Source organism: Triturus cristatus, chromosome 5_1 (assembly GCF_964204655.1).
Source record: "Triturus cristatus chromosome 5_1, aTriCri1.1, whole genome shotgun sequence".
Classification (NCBI taxonomy): Eukaryota; Metazoa; Chordata; class Amphibia; order Caudata; family Salamandridae; genus Triturus; species Triturus cristatus.
This window is the reverse complement of record NC_140587.1, coordinates 482,152,510-482,166,496: the sequence shown is the minus strand read 5'-3', so window position 1 is coordinate 482,166,496 and position 13,987 is coordinate 482,152,510.

Genomic DNA, 13,987 nt, shown 5'->3' with positions numbered 1-13,987 from the left:
AAGAAGCAATACGAATGCGCCTCATCGTAGGGTGTTTGTCAGTAGAGTTCAGAGCATGCATCCTCAAAGAACCAACAACACTTGAGAAAATACTGACGATGGCCCGCACAGAAGCACGGGCCACGGAACATGCCAAACAAATACAAATCGGCAAAGAAAAGGGAGAAGCAATGGCACACCGGATGACAGAACATTTCAAAAGGAACGACAACAGGGAGCAACAACATCCCAGGAAACAAGCGGTCACATGCTACAGATGCGGCTTTGATTTCCCACACGTTGGCACCTGCCCTGCAATGGGCCAGAAATGCAGAAAATGCAACAGGGACAACCACTTCGCAAGCACCTGCATGAGCAGGCAATTCAGGAACGAGAGGGGACGAACAGCAAGACCAGGGACAACAGGCACCAGACACGCCAGACACATGGAGACAGCAGAGAGAGGCTCGTCGGAAGAGTCGGATGAACAGACGACGGCTGGGAGAGAAGCACGGCTATACCTCATGTCCGACATACCAAAGGAAGGAAGACAGCAGGAACACATCCAGCTGGTGGAGAAACAGCAAATAAAAAAGACGGCCACAGTAGACATCGACGTCGGGCGCCACAGAACAAAATTTGTGTTAGACAGTGGTGCCACATGCAACATAATGTGCATGTCAGAGTACATGAAGATGAGGATAAAGCCAACGCTATCGCCATCAAAAGTAGATGTGTTCACGTGGGGATCAAAGACACCAGTCGAAAACATGGGCAAGTTCACTGAAACTTTAACGTATCAGGACACGACATGTCAAGAAGAGATACACGTGCTGAAAGGAGACATCCCAGCTCCCTGCCTGCTGAGCAACGTCACGGCACAAGTCATGGGGCTGTTGGCGATGACATATCACATGACAGAAAAAGAGAACATACTGCAAGAATATCAAGAAATACTGCAGGGACTGGGGAAGCTAAAAGACAAACAGGTTACCCTACACATAAATGAAGCGGTGAGACCAGTGGCACAGCATCACAGGAGGGTGCCGATTCACCTACAACCGCAAGTGGAAGAAGAAATAAACAACTTACTACAGCAAGACATAATTGAGCCTGCAGATGGGCCGACACCGTGGGTATAACCGATTGTGGCAGTCCCGAAGAAAAATACGTCAAAAATACGGATCTGTGTGGACATGAGAATACCGAATACTGCAATATCGAGGGAACGTCATCCAGGACCTCACCTGAACGACATGATCAGCCGGCTGACAGGGGTGTGCCGATTCTCAAAGCTAGATCTGTGCAAAGGGTATCACCAACTAGAGCTGGACCCACAGTCAAGGTACATAACGACATTCTCCACACACCTAGGACTATTCAGATACAAACGGCTCAGTTTTGGTATCTCGTCAGCGGCCGAAATATTTCAGGAGACAATTGTATTGTATTGTATTGTATATCGATTTGTATAGCGCGATTGCTGCCCCACGGGCATCCAAGCGCTAGGTATGTAGACAGGGCTGGGCGGTGCAGTAGAAGTTTAGGACTCGTTGGACCTGGCAAACAGAAGGGTCTTCAATTGTTTGCGAAAGGAGAGCAAGTTAGGGTTGGACCGGAGTTGTAGAGGAAGTGAGTTCCACAGTTTTGAGGCGTTCAGGGTGAACATCCTGCTTCCAGTTCTAGCTCTCTTAACTTTCGGCACCACGGCCAAGAAAGCCTCCGTGGAGCGAAGATTTCTGCTTGGGTGGTAGCGGGTGACTAGGTTGTCATTTATTGCTGGACCTGTTTTCCAGAAGGCTCGATGTGAAATACACAATGCCTTAAAAACCACTCTCTGCTTCACCGGCAGCCAGTGTAGACTTTTTAGTCCAGGTCTGGCTGACTGCGTACGTGGGATCTTAAGCAGGGTACGGGCTGCGCAGTTCTGCACCACCTGTAGCTTCCGTAGGGTCATCTCAGGGGCTCCCACGTAGAGAGCGTTATTAAAATCCAGCCGGGACTGTATCAGGCCTTGTAGTGCCACCTGTTTGGCCTCCATTGGTAAAAGGGGCAAAACTTTCCTGAGTGTTCTGAGCAGGCCGAAGCATGTGGCAGATAGCTTAGTGGCCTGGGGGGTAAATGTAAGACTTTTGTCCAACCAAATTCCCAGGCTCTTTACACTTTCTTTGGGGGTAGGGGGAGTGCCCAGGCAGGAAGGCCATAAGGAGATAAATGGCACTGGCGACATTGGGCCCAGGAGCATAAGCTCAGTTTTATCCCCGTTGAGCTTTAAGGAGGAAGCTGTCATCCACCCTTTAACCTCCTCTAGACATTTCATCAGGCCTTGCGGGGTTTGCCTGTTGCCCTCCTGCGTCAATGAAACCACTAGCTGGGTATCGTCCGCGTATGATATGATCTTAATACCGTGCGGTTCGACGACCCCAGCCAGTGGTCTCATGTATATGTTGAACAACGCAGGGCTCAAGGAGGAGCCCTGCGGAACCCCACAACTCAGTGATTTGCTGACTGACACTGTGTCCCCGTCAAAGATCTGGAAAGATCTGTTAGTCAGGAAAGAATCAAGCCACCTCAGTGCATTGCCTGTTACCCCGATGTTGAGGAGACGGTTCAGTAAGGTGGTGTAACTGACCGTGTCGAAGGCTGCACTTAGGTCAAGGAGGATCACTGCCACTGATCCTCCTTGATCCAGTATCCTCCGTGACTCTTCGGTGACTGCCAACAGCGCAGTTTCAGTTCCGTGTTTGGGTCTAAAGCCTGTCTGGGTAGTGTCTAATAGCAGGTTGTTCTCAAGGAACTGAATTAGCTGGGTATTTATGTGTTTTTCCAAGATCTTACTTGCCCAAGGGAGCAATGAGATTGGGCGATAACTGGCGTGATCTTCTGGGTCAAGATTCGGTTTTTTTAATAGTGCCCGTACCATGGCTCTTTTCCATACAGTGGGCACTATGCAAGATGAGATGGAAGAATTTAATAGATCCAAGATTACGGGCAGAGTGATTTGACTTGCCCGCAACATGATCTCCGGTGGAGCTGGGTCAAGTGGAGAGCCAGATTTGACTTGCCAAGCCAGTTTATTCAAGGTGTCGAGGTCTAGAGGTGGGAAATGTTCAAGAGTTGGCTGGTCTGGGAGAGTGGAGGGACTCGAGAGTGTTTGCTCAGCTCCTCCAGAATTTGAGGCTACTGTCGGAAAAGAAGAATAAATCTGGGAAACTTTATTATGGAAGAATTCCGCTAGCTCGTTGCACTGATCTTGCATTTTTGGCAGGGGTATGGCTGTGTTTAATCTAGTGCATTTTTTTACCAAGTGAAAGATTTCCTTGGGTTTGGATTTAGCTTCCATAATAAGACAGGTGATACGACCAGTGCACAACAGCTTCAACTACAGTGACGACATCCTAGTTTTTGGGAAATCGGACGGAGAACATGACAGCGCCCTAAGGCAAGTGTGCAAACAACTAAAGCAGGCTGGACTAACACTAAATGGAGAAAAGTGCGAGCTAGGGAGAACAGAACTGATCTTCTTCGGGCACATATTCTCGGAAAAAGGGATGAGGCCTGATCCCAGCAAAGTGGAGACGCTGAAGAATACAAAGCCACCGTCAGATATGGCAGAAATAAGACCATTCCTACGCCTGGCAAGCTACTGTGCCAGATACATACAAGACTTTGCCACGGTGAGCACGCCGCTGAGAGAATTAACGAAACAAGGCCAGAAATTTGTCTGGTCTCAACAATGCAAAGAATCGTTTGAAGAGATCAGGAAGGCCGTGATGACTGTGGAGCACCTCGCATACTTCGACCCTCTGCTCTGCACCGAGCTGACGGTCGATGCCAGCCCAGTGGGGTTAGGTGCAATATTAGCACAACACCTGCCGGGAAAGGAGTCACCAAGGAAGATTGTCTCATACGCCAGCAAAAGCTTGACAGACATTGAGAAGGCGTACTCCCAGCCGGAGAAAGAAAGCTTGGCGGTGGTATGGGCATGCGAGCATTACCACATGTTTGTGTATGGGAAGCCGTTCACCATCATCACAGATCACCAAGCACCAGTAACAATCTACGGTAACCCAGCAGCAAAGATGCCGCCCCGCATCGAGCGCTGGGGCATCAGACTAATGGATTACGACTACAAAATTGTCCACAAACCTGGGAAAGAGCATAATCCAGCAGACTACATGTCACGGCATCCGCTACCGCATGCAGAAAAAAAGGCCTCAATGGCAGAAGAATACTTAAATTTCGTGCTAAAGCAAAGCACGCCTGCACCAGTAACTCTAACAGAGATAGAGCGAGAAACGGACAAAGATGACACGCTCCGAGCGGCCAGAGAAACGACGAGACAGCAAAGATGGAGACATATAAACAACAACTGCACATGGAAGGGAGGAGTAAAAAAGGAGGAGATGCTGGCTCTACAGAAAATAAGCGGGGAGCTGTCGGAGACAAATAGTGGAATTGTAATGAGGGGCACCAGGATAGTCATTCCAAGCTCACTACGATGCCAAGTGGTCAGCATTGCACACGAGTCACACAGGGGCATTGTGGCAACAAAAAAACTGCTGAGAGAAAAGGTTTGGTTCCCAGGGTTAGATCGTCTAGTAGAAGATACGATTGCGGCCTGTCACCTCTGTCAAACAACAGGTTCGCCTGCAAGACAAGAACGACTACAAATGTCAGAACTGCCAAGAGCTGTATGGACAACAATGGCTGCCGATTTTTTTGGACCTCTAGACGCGGGAACTTACCTCCTGGTCATAATAGATGAATACTCCAGATTCCCCATTGTGAGATCAGTCTCCTCAACGTCAGCAGCCGCAACGTTACCTGTTCTGGACGACATATTCGCAGCCTGGGGCTCGCCAGAGACATTGAAAACTGATAATGGTCCTCCATTCTCAGGAGAGGAATTCCGAAGGTTCATGGCCTACCTCGGAATACAGCACAGAAAGGTAACACCACTATGGCCGCAAGCAAACGGCATGGTCGAAAGGTTCATGGGAAACATCAAGAAGGCAGTTCAGAGGGCGAAGCTGTCACAGATTTCCCTAGGCCAAGCACTATGCCAAATACTGAGGGACTACAGAAACACGCCTCATGGGTCTACAGGGAAATGCCCGGCGCAGTTAGTACTAGGGAGGACAAGCAGAACAAGGCTGCCACAGGTAGAAGGACTGGCCATGCCAGGGCACGAGAGCGTGGCAGCAAAGGATGAGGCGGCCAAGAAGAAAATGAAAGAATATGCTGATGGAAGGCGACATGCCATCAAATCACACCTCCAGGAAGGGGAGATACTGTATTAGTACGACAGAGACAACAACGGAAGTCGGACAGTGCATTCGCCCAAGACCCATTGACGATAACACAAGTGAAAGGAAGAATGATAACAGCAGAGTCAGACAGCAGGCGAATAACAAGGAACAGCTCACATTTCAAAGGCTTGAAAGAAGAAAATGACGAAGAGCACGTGACAGGCATCGAAGGGACAACAACAACAACAAGGGAGTGCAACAGAGCAGGTGCCGCAGAAGCGACCAGGCCAAAGGAGGGCCAAGGACACGTGGAGAGACCAAGAAGAGACATTGTGAGACCAAAGAGACTAATAGAAGAAATGTGAGATGCTGCTCTAGGCAGCATCTCACGGGTCACATCGATCGACATTTTCACATCTTGCAACAGACTGTAAAAAAGAAACTGTCCCATTTTGATTACTAACTAATGCTACTGTCGTAATGTCTTTGTGACAAAGGGGGGAGATGTAGTGTCCTGAGAGATGGGGCACTAGGACCCAGACGAGGGCAGAGGGCAGGAGAGGTCACCGGACACCAGTTCCGGTCAGCGAGGGTGAGGGGCAGAACACAGGAAGCAGGGGCTGAGACAAGACGTGCAGCATGCTGGCTGCCAGATATATATATATAATAAAACGTAGAATCTGACCTGGCTGTGTGGTGATCATTGTAGCGACGCGACAACAGAGGCAACATTTTATGTGGGTCACGAGATCGTCAAAAAACATACATTTCTGACATTCACTCGCCAGCAAAACAATTAAAAAATTGACGGCAACATCTTTGCATACCATGTGGTCCGTTGGCTAGACTGCCGTCTTTGGTGCTGGAAACCAGAGTTCGAGCCTCGGGGTCGCGTCCACATCCTGTGATTCTGGGCAAATTACTTAATCTCCCCGTGCCTGAATATGTAACGTAACCGGTGCTCTTGTAAAGCGCTTCAATACCTTCGGGTCGAGTTTGCGCTATATAAAATCTGCAAAAATAAAAAACGTTATTCCTACACCCACAAAGCGTACAGCGAGCCATGTATGCTGCCCTTGGGTGACTTCTCTCCTTCAGTTTATACTTTACTGGTTATAGTACTGAAAGACAGATAGGACTGTTTGGGCATAGTAGGTCATTCGCAGGGCAATGGCGTCCATCCCTGTACACCAGTCTGCAGTGCCCTTGGTCAATCCACAAGCAACCGTTTTTTCCTAACAGGCACTGTGGGCTCCAGGATTTTGGACTAAAGTGGTAAAACACAAGTTGCTATGTATGTGTCATTGAGCTGTGATCATAGCCTTCCAGGGAAGCTGCTTTGACGTAGGCGACACACCTTGTTTTTAACTCCTCAAGAACCCTTCACCCATAATTCCTTCCACATAAAGGATGCAATTACTGTCAGTGCAGCAATGGTTTTGTGACAGAGCGCAGCAAGTTAAATAGTCTGGTGAGGAGAACTGCCTTCAGCTTAGTACACAGAGGCTCTAAACCAGGCATGGCTGAACAAAATTGCTGTCTCCCAAGGTCAAGAATGACTTCCACTACATTGAATCTTCAAGGGGTTAGCCCAGTTGTCAATCTTGAAATCATAAATATGGTGTTCCTCCACACCGCGTCCCTTTTTCCTCAAACCTTCAATGGTATGTGATGAAAAACTGGATAAAGGAACATTTCGCTGCATTTGTAGTTAAATCACATCAAACTCCATTAGTTGAACACAGAGCTGACCTCAGATGGTATTCCATCATGAGAAGTATTTGAATACCTTGAAATCTATCCCAGTCTGCATTACCTCCTCATCCCATGTCTTGTCCCACTACTTACTTAAGTAGAAGGGTCAGGCCCCACCTGATTAAGGGCACACCCTCTCAAGCTCCTCCTTTTTAACAGAAAGACAAAGTGGGCTGATGACCACATCCAGTTTTTTTGTTATTATTGAGAGCGCACTGTCGGTGCCACTCTTTTGGAACAGTGCATGAGTCTGTGTAAGTTCTGCATTTCTTTGTTGAAACTTGTGGTGCAGTAGCCTGCATTGTATTGTTTCATGGAAAAAGGCTTGGGGGTGAGGACTGTTTTGCACTGTACAGCATAGGAGGTGAGCTGTCTGAGGAAGCAAGACAGACCATGTTAGGCCGCCCTTGAATAAACTGCCTGCAGGGTCACTGCAATATGCGTGAAGAGCCTGCTCTTCTCCTGCAATGCAGGCCTGTCTTCGGGCTGCTCTTCGTGCTCAGATGGCGGCCTGCTAGGGCGGCCGATACTCCCTTGAGCCCACGTGGCATTAAAGGTTGTGCAGTACAGGGATCCGCGGATACCTTTTTAGCACCCTGGGAGGAGAAAAAGGCAGACCTTTGCAATAATCTCCAGAAATAGACCCAAATTAAGGGGCAATGTATTTCTTGGAGCTATGGCTTATTATTTGTAAATCAAATAGTCTTTTCAAATGGTGTGCCTCCTTCTACAACCAGTAAAAACTTGCAGAATTGTTGTTTTTTGAATGTTCCTAGAATATTTTATTTTGTAGGTGTGCAACATATTTGCCTGGTTAGAAGAGAGCTTAAAATATCGGGCGTCTATTTACAAACTGCATGTTGAAGAACTACCAACTCTTCATTCATGCGTTTCATACAGCAGAGCAGGAACATTATATTCTCATTACACAAACACTAATGGGAGAAAAAGAAGGTACACCGCACAGACATGTTTTGTGCGACTAATTGCCATTTGGATGTTCAAAATGTGCATTTCTTTTGTAAATGCTGCATCCTGAAATAAGTGGAAAGTTATGAAGATAAAAATTAACTAGCATGGCAGATTTTCCACCACAGGTGTAGGTTTACGGGTGGGAATAAAGCATGGGTGACCACCGAACATGTGGCAAAGGCTCCCAAAGACATAACTCTGTGATTATTTTATTTTTATTTTTTTATTTCTTGTGGCATAATTAACTTCGTGTAGCCACTTCAGCGGGAGGCAAAGATAAGCTGGGGCCCACAAATCCCTTAATGTTGCCCACAGTTTGTCTTTCAGCACCAAATCAAAACGCAGATTTTAAGTCCATGAAAATGAAATAGAGGCACAGTCTTCCACTGTAGAAGTTAGAGCCTAAAAATGTGGTCTGTTGTTGACATCTTTTCTCTAAAACCAGCTTGAAATGGGCTAAGGATATTGTGCACCTTCATCCAGCTCTGGAGTCGTCCCAACAGTACACAGGCGAATATTTTTTGGATGACATCAATGAGAATTATAGGTCTATAATTTGTGGGCAGGAGTGGTGAGCCCTTTTTGTAAACTGGGAGGATTTCCACACCAGCCCAAGTAGCAGGAATCACCATTTCCTGTAAAATAGCATTGTACACGGTTCACAAATAGGGGACCCAAATAATACCTTCACTTCGAAAGAGGTCCCCTGGGATCTTATCTAACCCCGGAGCTTTAGATGGCACTACTTTGCTTAAGGCATTAGTGATTTCCTTGAGGTTTTTCTCGGGGCCTCACTGCAGTTTACCTGTGGGGAGAAAAACTCATTAGCTATGACGCCTCCTTCGACCTCCACCCTTCAGTAGAGGATCTCAAAGTGTGTCTTCAAGACATCTTCTCCAATATTAGGCTATATAGCCTGTTTTACTTCAGAGCAGCCCGTATGTACTACGTTCCAAAAGACCTTCATGTCATGGTTGGCTAAGGCCCTTCTCACACTCCCACCTTTTTTTTAGCATCAGCAATGGTGCTTTTATAGAACATCCTTTTTTCTCTAATTAGGTGTCTATCCTTACCTTTGATTGCAGCAATAAGAGCTAGCTTGGCTATTCTGCAGCTATTACTGAACCATACATTTCGGACCTTTTTGTGCTTGCTTATTCTATTGATAGGAAAGGAGGAGTTAACCAGAGTGGTTGTCAATACTTTGTGATTCTCATTAACTTGCATGAGGTAGATGGATACACCATTGATAGAAATAGAGTGTTCTGCAGCCATGAATGATGGATTCATATAGAGAGGACAGCATTTCTTGGGATTGATATATATCCATCCATCGGACTCTCCTCCTACAATTAGTGAGTGTTAGTCTATCATCGGACGAAGATTTTGGGTCAGGTCAGGTGTGGTGTCAGCAGTTGGCATTGCTACATCTAAGATCAGAACATTATGATTGCTATCATGGCAGGGCACAATCTTAAAATTAACCACCCTATGCCAAATCCTCGTATCTACTAAAATGTAGTCAAGGATGAATGTATGCCCTATTCTATTAAAAGTATGGTTCCCCGGTGAGTCTGATTTGGTACGGCCATTGCAAGCCCTTAAAGAGTGTTTCAGGGTGACGGAATTAATCTAGAGCACCAGTGGAGTCCAAGCCCTAATTAGCACAATATTAGGCTCGGGAATAGCTCAGTGTAGGTCCTCTTCACTGGGATTTCCTCCATTCAGGCCGGCCAAGGGCTCAAACTGGCAGTTGAAGTCACCACCGAAAATCATCGAAAAGTGGTTGGGTATGGTGGATATAAAGGTGGTCAACTAATTGAGAGTCGCTGATTCTTGGCTATAACAAACCGGGCGAGAATAAAAATTGACCAGAGCAATTCGACCCTTGATGAAAAAGTAAAAAGACTACATAAAATATTGTTGGAGAATGACTCCATCTACTTTGCTGTGCAACCCAAGTGTGAGCCAACCCATGTGCAAAGACCCTCTGAAGGCCTACCCTTTCCCTCAAAGGCGGCAGCTGCTCTAAATGACGCATATCCCAGCTGTTGTGAGTCCCCTCTTGCCCAGGTTTCTTGAAATATGCAAATATCATGTTGATCTATAAATACCCCCGAGTCAGGATTGTCCAGTTTAGAGATATGATCCGCAACATTCCATGATAATACCCGCTGATCATCTTTGCCCTAAAAGTGGTACTAACATAATTTTTACCATGTGTGAAAAGTGGGGATTGTGGGACCACTAGGGTAGAGAGATCAATAGCCTGTACAACCCCATGGGTTGGACTTATAGGAAGTGTGTTTGTTATAACCTTGGGCGGTTGTACCCTGTCGACTCCTCCCTTCAATGCATCAGGGTGTACCTTCCCTCCATCCCCCTCCAACCCAGGTAGCACACTGAAATAATAGGACTCTCTAGTTGGAGAAGCTCTCCTCCGGGGCTCCCCCTGAAGATGGAATATCTCTTCCTGATAACAGAGGGGTTTGAGTCAATCAACTGCCTCTAGGACCCAAAATCTGTTTGCTGTCGGTATGTTAAAAAATAAAGGTCTGGGCTGTTCCTGGCACAATCGGGTAGGCAGACAGATCTGGTTCCATTCCCCCATCTTCAATCTAATTTGCTCTCTGGTTGGTGGAGCTAACCCTGGGGAATAGAAATATCCCAATGGAAGAGACATGATGCCCCCTTCCTGCCTGTAATGGTTCCTGCCTAAGAGGTCTTGGACAACCATTGGGTTTTTAAAATTGATAACAATGCAATCCCCTTGCACTTCTTTCGGTCTTTTGCCTACCCAACCAACCCTCCACGTTAGGAGTATCTAGCCTGCATCTTTATAGCCAAGTTGTCTCTGCTTGGCAAGCCAGAACATACACTTGTTCCTTAATGCATGATAGGATTCCGTTTGACCCTTTTTAAGCTCAGGCATATCTGTTAGAATAATGACATACAGGGATGAAGTGGGAGGTAAGTTAATACAAGGCAAGAATACCTTCTCTTCCCTTCCTTCTATACCAGAAGCGAGATCATTCCCCTCCCTACATCTAAGCCCCTGCCGATGCATACAATCTTGCTCTGTTGGCATATTGGGGTGTGACCTGCTTCTATTCATAGCTCCATGGTTGGCCTGATTTGGGTCAGTGATGGGAATCAATTTTTGAGCAGGTGGGGGATCCGACCCTGTTCTAGGTAAAGCTGCCACCCGATCTACCCGGCACCTAACCTCCTCACCCCCCCTCGTGATTGTTGCTAGGCTGCCTACCCTTGCCTCCAGCAGTGTAGCCAGCTTGTCCGCCCGAGATGTCAATGAGCTAAGCTCGTCCTTCATAAAAGCCCTAACTAGAACCTGAAGATCCACCACCAATTTTGTCACCCAGACTGGATAATCCGTAGCTGCTTGTGGACAGCCTACTAGCCCCCCCTCCAAAATATCTCCGGGGTCCGATGAACCATCTGCACACTTTTTCCATGATGCCGCAGACCTCACATCTGGCTTGACTTTCCCTTTTGTAGCAGGGCCTGGGATAGCAGCCCCTTGGCGCGGGTCGATGTTGGAAACTTCACGTGCCATTACACAGCCCATCGGCTAGGCCTTGGGAGAGTTAATGACCAAGGCTAATGAGGTGCATGGGGGATCAGGGCCCATCAAAGATATTTTTATATCCGGGGTTAAGGACAGCTGCCTTTCAGTTAGTTCAATATTTGTGGCCACTACACGTATGACACTCTGTAGCATCCTGTCAATAGAAGTTGGGTGCAATGTTGAGGATGGTGATAGAAGGCGCACTTGATTTTTGTCACTGCAGGTTCGTTTCCCCATTGTTATGCTCAGGTGTAGCGCTTTAGGGCGTGTAAGTGCTGCTTACTGCTGGCGCACTTGCCGCTCCCTGGAAGTGCGGCTGCAGACCCGGTTTAGAGAAAAGAATGATAACGGCTAAAACTAGACAACATTTGGGTGAACTGCCGCAGGGATGTCTAGGGGCTGTGGTCCTGCTCCCAGCAACAGCAATCTCGGGCTCCGTGAGTATTGCTGGACATTGAAAAAAATGTTCCTTAACACCAAATGCACTCCTTAAATTACTACACAAAAGACTGAAATGTGTAAATATGGTGTACAAAATCCCCCCAAAATGCTTTATGTACATGTTCTTTTCTCTTAAAGATGTATGGTTTCCTTGTCGGAAAAACAGTGAAAGAATATGAAAATTCATGGGCATGTTTTGAAAAACGTAAGCAACCAGATACATCAAAAGCAGAAAATCCATCCTAACACCGATGGGGCCGATAACTCCTGTTATCAGTCCCATCGGAATTTTCGGATCACTGCTAATCGAGGACTAAGCTTAGGTCTTTACACATACATACATCTTTGATTTTCCAATATTTAGCTGTGTTTTGTTTGAATTTTTTTTTTACTTTGGATATAAGTTGTAAATCTATGCATACTGTAAATTAAAACCGATGAGGAAAGATTTATCATTTTGTAAAATAGCTTTATGAATCAAGCCCAGAAATGTTTTTGTGTACATGTGATATCCACTTTTTCTTGCAATGTAAGAAGAAATTTTGTACAGTGCACAGGGTCTCTTTGTACCTGGAGAGGTACAACATCGCCCCAGTTTAATCACCACCTCGACATTTCCTTGCTGCCGCCTATTTCGTCTGCAGCATTCCCTGCTCTGAATTAAACGACACTGACCTTCCCTGGTCTGCCCATGACCGGGGAAGGTCAGTGTCAGGCATCAGCTCCACCCTGCTGCTATTCTACCTAGCTGTAAAGTTCTCTGATGCTGCTTGGAGCTAGGTTCCCACGAGATCATATACATGTTGTGTAAGGATGCCATGGTAGAGCACACTTGTCTGTGACTGATGTTATTTACAAAGAAAATCAGAATGATATAGTGTGTGGCATTTTTTTAGGAAGACATGCACGTGGAAGGTATTTACAAAGTGTAACTGGGAAAGTTATATTAACTTACAAGTTCTAGTTTTTATGAAAATAATCAACTCCCCCTAACTCACTGTCATTTAAACTGATTGATGATGTGGAAGCAGCATGGCCTGTGTGCTTTAAATAAAGATTGTGCTTCATAATATTCAGTATACTTGAAAGAGGTTTTACCAATTTGATATTCATAATGTGTTCAGCACATTTCTCACAAATTCCTTTCTAGTAAATCATTAGATAATTGATTAATGGAGGAAGCGCAAAGTCTCTTCTCAATTGCTTAGATAGATGATTAGATTGGGGATTTGGGGATTTTTGTAGCAGCGCCATTAGACCAAAAGGGGTTTCAGAATCCTTAAAGGTTATTCTGTGAAAGGAGAATGATTAGCAAAAAAATAAGAAATCGAAGCCACAATTTTGTGATCTAGCAGTAAAAGCCATTCTCAAATAAGTGTTCCCAACATTCTTACTTTTATAATATCCCTATATATTATAGCCCTGAGAGGCAATATCTACCTTCTCGCTCATAGAAAATCGTTTATTCCTTAATGCATTCCATACTTTTTCAATTCCTTCAATTTGAACCACATCTTGCTGGAAGCCATCGTGCACATTGAGCACAGTAGTTTCCACCTTCTCCTCCCTCAATTATCCTCCTCAACCTCCCCTATTCCTTCCCTCTCTCCCCTATTCTTCTCTTCCCTTGCCTATTTTTCTTTCTCATGTTTATGCTATGCTTTTTTACTCATGTAATTCCTGTAACTACGCTCCAGTAACTGATGTAACGATGTAACCATGCTCTGAAACAATCTTTCTTCCTCATGTAAAGCGCTCTGATACCTCCGGGTCTAGCCAGCGCTATATAAAACTCAATAAATAAATACATTGTCTAATATTGTTCCCTTCCTGTAATATTTCTAAAGCCTAATATACTGTGTGCCACTGTATAGCTATAGGAAGGTCAGAGTGTCCGTAGGAAGAGCATTTTTGGTTTCAATAGTAACTTTGGCGCTCTCTGGTGATTCATCATGAAACTTTCCATAAAACGTTCACCCCCAAAAAAGGTCCATTTGCCACA